Below are 10,367 nucleotides of genomic sequence, written 5' to 3'. Positions count from 1 at the left end.
GAACTACCATGGCTCTACCGTGATAGATTGATATAGACAAACATGAGAATACATTAGGTAGGCATGGGTGTGTGCATGTGCAGTTGCATGTGTGAGTGAGTGTGTGTGTGTGAGTGAGTGTGTAACTGTTATCGTTTGTGTGCCATGTCAAGGGCCCAGCCATTACAGAATTGTGTAGGCCTCTGACCAGCCAGAGTGCAGCAAACAGGATAGTCTGTACAGTCCTGGTTCACATCACATCAGGGTTAAAATACACACGTTTATCAACTTTCAAGTGATTGACAGATGCTCAAAAATAAGGCTTTTTAAATTTAGTTTAAAAGGAGCTTAATGTGCACAATAATCATTTCCATAAAATAAAAATGAAAACATGCGTGCACCAGATTTAGCAGAGAGCTCATTTCCATCAGTAGTCCAGATAAAACAAATCCAAATACAGTACAATCCAAACAATGACTAAAAGTAAAATAACAATATCTGCTACATACAACCATAAGAGCACGATAAGTCACTGGAGAATAATACAATATTGCACACCAACAATGGTAAATTTAAGATACAAAGATGTAAAATTATATATATTTTTTTTAAATGGTACAGAGACTAATCGTACCGAGAAAATTCTGTATAACAGTTAAGGTACTACAAAAGGAACCTCAAATTAAGACCATAAATGTCAAGATGACAAAGAAATTAAGTTCATATGAGTGGAGACAAGACTGTGTACTTATGAGCGATTTTCTAATGCCAAGACAAAAACCAAGACAAGACAAAAACCAAAAATTATAAATCGTTAATGGCCTAAGCAAACCATAATGTGAATTCATACAGAATGCAAAAATATTAGAGATGGCAAATATTATAATATCATTCTTTACATACTACATGTATGGATGTTCCAAATGTACACAGTTGGACAATTAATGTTTATTATTATTAAACTTTGACATGTTCGGGTCTGTGCAACCCATTTTTAATGCTTCTTAAAATAAAAAATGATATTGTTAACCCTTGTGTGGTGTTCATGCCTTTAACTATGCTCCGGGTCCACCAAACCCACAAAAATTCTTATGGAGTGGCCTGAAGGTGACTAAGCTGCCCCTGACACAAAAAATATTTGTGTGCCGTGTCTGACTGCCCTGAGTGGATATGCCGCTTCCACATCACTAACCCCACAACTTGGGCTGAACCCCATAGCTCGGCCCGACCCGAACCCTCTGACCCTAACCCCTACCCCTCTTACCATTTTTTAGGGATAGAGGGTTAGGCTAAGAGGGGTTAGGGTCAGAGGGTTCGGGTTTAGGGTTAGAGGATTAGAGCCTGTGTATTCCCACATTTCCAGACACTCTCATATACTGACCCCCTCTTGGGTCAGAGCGAGTTGGGGGCACATTAGTGTCTGCCAGGCCACACCTATGCTATGCATACCCTGGTGAAGAGTGGGGCCGAGTTGTGGGGTTCATGGCACTGAGAGTGGCATGGTGGCAATCCTCTCAAGTCAGAAACAGTCGGGGGCAGTTTGGTGTCCTCCAAGCCAGCCCCACGTACTTCCCAGCAAAGGCTACATTTCTACAGCCAACCAGGGGGCGGAGTTGCGGGGTGCGTGGCGTGGTGGCGATACTCCAACTCCACAGGTAAGAGCCAGTCAGCGGCAGGTCAGTGACCGCCATGCAGTCCTCCAGCAAAGACCGCATGTCTCTATCCCACCCAGGGGCCGAGCTATGGGGTTCATGGCGTGGATAGTGGAGGCAACACTCCACCTCCCCCACGTACCCCCCAGCAAAGCCCACGTGTCTATAGCCCACCCGTCTATAGCCCAAGTTGTGGGGTTAGTGATGTGGAAGCGGCATATCCACTCAGGGCAGTCAGACACGGCACACAAATATTTATTGTGTCAGGGGCAGCTTAGTCACCGTAGCTTAGTCACCTTGAGGGGCAGCTTAGTCACCTTGTGGATCTGATGAAAGGCATACATATGAACACCACACACATGCCATAAACATGGCGAACATGTCATACGGGTTAACACAAAGAAAAAAAAGTAGGCTAGACTTCCAGATCTAATCAGTTTCAACTGTGTTTACTACAGCGATGACATACTGTCTCTCCTTGACTGTTACTAAAACACACTTTTTCCATAGTGATGAAACTCTGCAGTACAGCAGTAGTTTCCTGGCTTTCATTCACCTCCGTAACAAAATCAATGCAGATGCCCATCTGTCTATCTCTGAAAAGACCTCTCTGTTTAACGTTTAGGGCATGTCCGAAAACCACAGGCGTCTCTTCACAAATACATTCAACAAGCCCACACTGACAGTGGGCTTTCAATAGTGCAAAATCCTGAAATTCCATCACAAAGCATTGCCACTGAATTGACACATTTCTGTATACGTGTGTATGTTGCAGTTGTGTACAGTGTACCTTTGTACAAAAACCTTTTATAGAATTGCACATGCTCATCATTAAGTAGCACATTAAAACCTCTCGCAATAGCTGCAAGTTGTCTGGGCAAAAGGTGTTGAAAGCTAGGTGCACCAAAAACATGAACATCACCAAAAAGCAAATGTCTTTTGACTGATCTTTTCCCAAGAAGTTGACTACAATACTGAAAGACGAGAATTTGTCTCTGTGACATAAATATTCATGCGTCTAGGGATGTCACGCCACAGCAGAAATGTATGACATATCTGTCTGGGGACACACTGGGTGCCGTGGAAGTAAAACATAAGGTTGTGGTATTACCCTCAAATGTAAAAGCAGAGATGCACCACAAGGGACCCCATAACTTCGCAGTCTCTTCTAAATGAGTGAGTTGATGAACATTAAAGCTTTAACATTAAAATTAATGTTCCTTGCCATACAATGACTCTACCTGAATTACAAACTTGTGTAGCGCAAGATCAGCCTTTTTCAAGCACTGCCGGGGAATGTTTGCATAAGAAGCATGTACATTGAATAAACCAGAAGTACCCAGTGATTGAGATACTGTGAAGGCAATACATCGTTAAGAACGAGCACTGAGTAGTACAGAAGCCAACTTTTGAATTCTGAGGCTTTCCAAAATTTATTTTCAAGTGAAGAAGGAGTACGGGTTAGTTCTTTAGGAGGTTACAGTGCAAGTAGTCGTCTGTTAAGGACATTCTTTTTTGTATCAATGTACCACTGTTGAGCATGATATGAGCTGTCTGTCCACAAGGTAAGAAACTGCCGCACAACACCTATGAGAACAGCATGCATGTAGTCTGGTACAAAGCTAGTTATCATGTTAAAGAGTGGCAGGAAAAGAAGGGGTGACAGGCCTTTTACTCCTCGGACAGGACAACCCTCATGTGAAGCCTCAATTGCATCGTCCTCCCACTGCTGCTGTTGTCTACAATCTGCAGGTGGATCTAGCTAAGGGTAGACATTCACATGGCCACAACCTTTTGCCACACGCTCACCAGGATGAAGACACCAGTCACAGCCATGCTTACCATTAAACTGTGTACTGTTTTTCAGGACGTGTCGGGCAACATCATCACAAGCACTCACAATCGCAAAAACACTTTTCTTCGAATCACATCACCATCTACCCACTGTCGACCCTTATACTTTAGACTTTCCATCTCATCTATGAATGGCTTAAGAAATGTTCATTACTGGCTTAGCCTTTCCAAACCAAAGTGAAGACAAAAGGACATGTTCTTTCCGAATACTAGGGGGTAATTCATTGATAGTAACTTGTATTGGCCACAAGGAACACTGTGATGATTCAAACACAGGTACTCCGTCACAATTCCAAAGTAAGGATAGATCCCATTTTGCAAGGGTGCCATTTTGAATATAGCCTCTCATGATGTCCCCATCAAATATGTCTGTTATTGTCTCACCCCACACCCAGGATTCTTTGTTTATAATGGTTTGCAAATTGTTTATGTGGTTCTCAAGTACATCTTTCAGCTGAGCAGCCAGTGGTAAATAAATAAAGAAGGACCCATTTTTAAGATTAAAGGTGTTGTTGAAAGGCTGTTGACATCCTGGACAAGCTTCAACTAATTCACTGTCCTTACAAATGTACTCGTGGCAAGACTCGCAGTAGAAGTGGATCTCAAAACTGTTCTTAATGGACACAAAACATTTGTCAAAAAGAAACTTTGTAGCAGGTAGTGTAAGGAAACAGGATGTGCGGCATAGTCAGGAAATCACTGAGACCTTCTCCACTTAGTCGGTGACGTAGAATGAAGACTAGCATCATCAGGATGGTCTGGGCTTTTGTGACACCACTCCCTGGATATATTGGGTCATCCCCACCATCCAGATGGAAAGGTTCCTAAAGTATGAAAGACAGTTGTTTAGTTTTCTACTTTGAGGGTGCTACAAAGAGATTAGTTGGCAAGAAAGACAATGCATGAATTTTATCACGTTTGAGTGCTTCTGCAACAAGACAGGATGCAATGCATGTTACAAGATGCTTTAAGTCAGTTAGGTCAATTAAAGGGTTAAACATGGAAGTACATAAATGAAATAGAAAAAGCAGACTGTCACAAACCTCAAGATGAGCTGGGCCTTTGTCACCTTGGTCATCTTCATTATCATCACTTGAGGGGTAGTTGGTATCTCCCTAAGACAACATTAATATGATATTTAAGTCTGGGGAAGAGGTTGCCAGTCTGGACTACAGCAACTCCCTCCTTACCTACTGGTACCCAGCAGTTGCCATCAAACTCCTGGAGCTTGTCCAGAAAACGGCAGCTTGTTCAACCACATCAATTTCTCCCATACAACTTCCCTTCTACCTTCCATTCTCTGTTCTCTATACTGGCTCCCTGTAGCATCTCACATTCGGTTTAAGACTTTGGCACTAGCCTAGCAACTCTCTCCAATATCCAGACCATGACCAGGTCCTACACTCCCGCTCGACAACTACGATCTGCTGGCTCAAGACAATTAGTGGCCCACTCACTTCAAGGCCCTGTAGATGATTGACCTTGCCACAGCTCTTTTCTGTCCTGGCCACGCAATTGTGGAAAACTGCCCACTGATGTCAGGGCAGCAGAGTCACTGACCAGCTTTCATCGCAGGCTCAAAACTCAGCTCTTCGGGAAGTAGGCTGATTATTTCTCTTAAGCACCTATTGTATTTTTAAAAAAAAAAATATATATTAGACGTTTATTTAACCAGGTAAGCTTATTGAGATAAAGAATCTCTTTTTCAAAAGCGACCTGGCCAAGAGGCAGCAAATTACAATACAAAAGGTTACAATCCAAATAGCATACATACAATAAATAAAATAAGCTCAAGTTAGAAGTATAACAACTGATTTAAAAGCAGTGACAAACCCCAATGCCTTCAAGTTCCTTATACTTGAGAATGTCAACCCTGTCAAAAGGCATCAGTTCAGGCAATTTTAAGTCAGCTTGCAAGGATGTGTAGGAAAGCCCTACTAGTTATTATTTATTATTTAAAAGCCCTAGTAGTTATTATTCTGACTGAATAGTTCAGTTATTCCTTTGTTCTTATGGGCAACATAATTGTAGCAATTTACAACATTGTTTACTGCTCCAGTCGTAAAGGTTGCTATAGTAACTACCAGTAGTGCCTCATGGAGAGTGAGAAACTCGACTGCAGCCACCGAGCCAGAGTTCGTCTGTTCAGTAGACGTCATGCTGTCTGTAATGTTCATGCAGTCTGTATTTCCTGAAGTTGATATCCAGCTGCCTTTCCATACCTTATGCCTTTCCATACCAACTGCCTGAATGTAGGTTCCCTGGTTTTGTTCTTACCTTATGTGTTTATGCTGTTCGCTAGCCTACCGTGCATGACTGTATCAGCTAATGCTGCGTACGTAGCTCCTTAGGAGAGTCGTGTAGCATGGTTCTATTATGTTAAACTGGTCATTGTTGCTCATTATGACTGTGTATAGTCTCATTTTGTATGCACTGTTAGCCTAGTCTATTAGTTAGTCATTTGTGTATTATGTACGATGGAAGTGCAGTTCATGGCCTGCAGTCAATTGTTTTATCCAAATGTAGATACATGTAGAGAAGAATGCTACCATTAGACAGCTACCCCAACGAAAAGCACTTCTTTCCCCATCTCCTTAATGAGACAAACAAAATTGTCTGGACAAGGCCATTGGGATACAAAATTGTTTTTTGAGTTCTCGGGAAACAGTAGGAAAGGGAAGACATAACACATCTAAGACTACCCCAAAGAGAAGCACTTATGAACATTGAAATTGACCAATGCTTCCATTTGAAGTGATCTGAGTGAGTTTCCTTCAGCAACACATGTCAAATTAGAAGTGTAACATTAATCAGATGAGCAAGTTGTGTAAAACTACTCCAAAAGGTTGCACTTACTGCTCTGCAATGACAAGTCAATGCCATTGTTAGGATATTGATCACAACACAGAGAAAAGCTTCCTCCAGAGCCCTTTTCTGAAGTAATGCCCAGGGCAAGAGGTTGCCCTTTTAACATGCTCAGAAACTCCACTGCCACACCCACTTTTGCATACCTGTTGGCAAGAGTATTAATGTGCAGCCAACGACTTGGGTACTTTAGGCTGGGGAGTGTTCTCTCCCCATCTCAGGTTGATGTGCAGCCAATGACTTGAGCACTTCAGGTTGAAGAGTTTTCTATCCCCATCTCAGGTTGACTTTAATGAGACAAACAAAATTGTCTGGACAAGCCCATTGGGATACAAAATTGTTTTTTGAGTTCTCAGGAAACAGTAGGAAAGGGAAGACATAACACATCTAAGACTACCCCAAAGAGAAGCACTTATGAACATTGAAATTGACCAATACTTCCATTTGAAGTGATCTGAGTGAGTTTCCTTCAGCAACACATGTCAAATTAGAAATGTAACAATAATCAGATGAGCAAGTTGTGTAAAACTTGCCCAACAAGTTGCACTTACTGCTCTGTAATGACAAGTCAATGCATTGTTAGGGTATTGATCACAACAGAGAAAAGCTGGGTTATCTTACAGTTTTATCCAAATGTAGATACATGTAGAGAAGAATGCTACCATTAGACAGCTACCCCAACAAAATGCTCTTACTGCACTACACTTAGGGAAATGCTCCTGTTAGAGTTGCCACCGTGGTATTTCGTCTGCAAAGTCAAGTTTACTAAACGTACTGGGTGACGCTCACTACAGAATGATACCCCAACTTAATAGCACTTTCTATGATTTGGGAAAAGAGTGTAGCTAAAGTTGAAGTATAATTCGTAATGAAGATGTTAAGGTCATTTGATTACAAAAATACCAATTCAATTATGAGGAATGTGTATGACAAAGTAGAATAGACACAGATTAGATGACCCCAAAGAGAAGCACTTAGGAACAATGAAATCAAACAATGCTTCTATGTGAGGTGATCTTAGTATGGTCCCTTCAGTGGCACATCCAGAACCGGACTTGTGTGATGACGAGGAGATGAAAAAGTCACGTAAAACTACCCCAACAAGTAGCACTTACTGCATTGCCAAGTACAAGTCAATGCCATTGTTAGGGTACCGATCGCAACACTCACACAGAAGAGCTTGATTAGGCCTACCCTTGATAGGATCACCTACTGTTTACTCCATCAAGACTCCCTTCCTCCAGAGCCTTTTTCTGAAGTAATGCCCAGGGCAAGAGGTTGCCCTTTTAACATGCTCAGGAACTCCACTGCCACACCCACTTTTGCATACCTGTTGGCGAGAGTATTAATGTGCAGCCAACGACTTGGGTACTTTAGGCTGGGGAGTGTTCTCTCCCCATCTCAGGTTGATGTGCAGCCAATGACTTGAGCACTTCAGGTTGAAGAGTTTTCTATCCCCATCTCAGGTTGACTTTAATGAGACAAACAAAATTGTCTGGACAAGCCCATTGGAATACAAAATTGTTTTTTGAGTTCTCAGGAAACAGTAGGAAAGGGAAGACATAACACATCTAAGACTACCCCAAAGAGAAGCACTTATGAACATTGAAATTGACCAATGCTTCCATTTGAAGTGATCTGAGTGAGTTTCCTTCAGCAACACATGTCAAATTAGAAGTGTAACAATAATCAGATGAGCAAGTTGTGTAAAACTAGCCCAACAACTTGCACTTACTGCTCTGTAATGACAAGTCAACGCCATTGTTAGGGTATTGATCACAACACAGAGAAAAGCTGGGTTATCTTACAGTTTTATCCAAATGTAGATACATGTAGAGAAGAATGCTACCATTAGACAGCTACCCCAACAAAAAGCACTTACTGCACTACACTTAGGGAAATGCTCCTGTTAGAGTTGCCACCGTGGTATTTCGTCTGCAAAGTCAAGTTTACTAAACGTACTGGGTGCCGCTCACTACAGAATGATGCCCCAACTTAATAGCACTTTCTATGATTTGGGAAAAGAGAGTAGCTAAAGTTAAAGTATAATTCGTAATGAAGATGTTAAGGTCATTTGATTACAAAAATACCAATTCAATTATGAGGAATGTGTATGACAAAGAAAAATATACACAGATTAGATGACCCCAAAGAGAAGCACTTAGGAACAATGAAATCAAACAATGCTTCTATGTGAGGTGATCTTAGTATGGTCCCTTCAGTGGCACATCCAGAACCGGACTTGTGTGATGACGAGGAGATGAAAAAGTCACGTAAAACTACCCCAACAAGTAGCACTTACTGCATTGCCAAGTACAAGTCAATGCCATTGTTAGGGTACCGATCGCAACACTCACACAGAAGAGCCTGATTAGGCCTACCCTTGAGAGGATCACCTACTGTTTACTCCATCAAGACTCCCTTCCTCCAGAGCCCTTTTCTGAAGTAATGCCCAGGGCAAGAGGTTGCCCTTTTAACATGCTCAGAAACTCCACTGCCACACCCACTTTTGCATACCTGTTGGCAAGAGTATTAATGTGCAGCCAACGACTTGGGTACTTTAGGCTGGGGAGTGTTCTCTCCCCATCTCAGGTTGATGTGCAGCCAATGACTTGAGCACTTCAGGTTGAAGAGTTTTCTATCCCCATCTCAGGTTGACTTTAATGAGACAAACAAAATTGTCTGGACAAGCCCATTGGAATACAAAATTGTTTTTTGAGTTCTCAGGAAACAGTAGGAAAGGGAAGACATAACACATCTAAGACTACCCCAAAGAGAAGCACTTATGAACATTGAAATTGACCAATGCTTCCATTTGAAGTGATCTCCGTGGTATTTCGTCTGCAAAGTCAAGTTTAGTAAACGTACTGGGTGCCGCTCACTACAGAATGATACCCCAACTTAATAGCACTTTCTATGATTTGGGAAAAGAGAGTAGCTAAAGTTGAAGTATAATTCGTAATGAAGATGTTAAGGTCATTTGATTACAAAAATACCAATTCAATTATGAGGAATGTGTATGACAAAGTAGAATATACACAGATTAGATGACCCCAAAGAGAAGCACTTAGGAACAATGAAATCAAACAATGCTTCTATGTGAGGTGATCTTAGTATGGTCCCTTCAGTGGCACATCCAGAACCGGACTTGTGTGATGACGAGGAGATGAAAAAGTCACGTAAAACTACCCCAACAAGTAGCACTTACTGCATTGCCAAGTACAAGTCAATGCCATTGTTAGGGTACCGATCGCAACACTCACACAGAAGAGCTTGATTAGGCCTACCCTTGATAGGATCACCTACTGTTTACTCCATCAAGACTCCCTTCCTCCAGAGCCTTTTTCTGAAGTAATGCCCAGGGCAAGAGGTTGCCCTTTTAACATGCTCAGGAACTCCACTGCCACACCCACTTTTGCATACCTGTTGGCGAGAGTATTAATGTGCAGCCAACGACTTGGGTACTTTAGGCTGGGGAGTGTTCTCTCCCCATCTCAGGTTGATGTGCAGCCAATGACTTGAGCACTTCAGGTTGAAGAGTTTTCTATCCCCATCTCAGGTTGACTTTAATGAGACAAACAAAATTGTCTGGACAAGCCCATTGGAATACAAAATTGTTTTTTGAGTTCTCAGGAAACAGTAGGAAAGGGAAGACATAACACATCTAAGACTACCCCAAAGAGAAGCACTTATGAACATTGAAATTGACCAATGCTTCCAGTTGAAGTGATCTGAGTGAGTTTCCTTCAGCAACACATGTCAAATTAGAAGTGTAACAATAATCAGATGAGCAAGTTGTGTAAAACTAGCCCAACAACTTGCACTTACTGCTCTGTAATGACAAGTCAACGCCATTGTTAGGGTATTGATCACAACACAGAGAAAAGCTGGGTTATCTTACAGTTTTATCCAAATGTAGATACATGTAGAGAAGAATGCTACCATTAGACAGCTACCCCAACGAAAAGCACTTCTTTCCCCATCTCCTTAATGAGACAAACAAAATTGTCTGGACAA

The sequence above is a fragment of the Borostomias antarcticus genome (assembly GCF_949987555.1).
Source record: "Borostomias antarcticus genome assembly, chromosome: 20".
Lineage (NCBI taxonomy): Eukaryota > Metazoa > Chordata > Actinopteri > Stomiiformes > Stomiidae > Borostomias > Borostomias antarcticus.
This window is presented reverse-complemented; position numbering follows the sequence as displayed.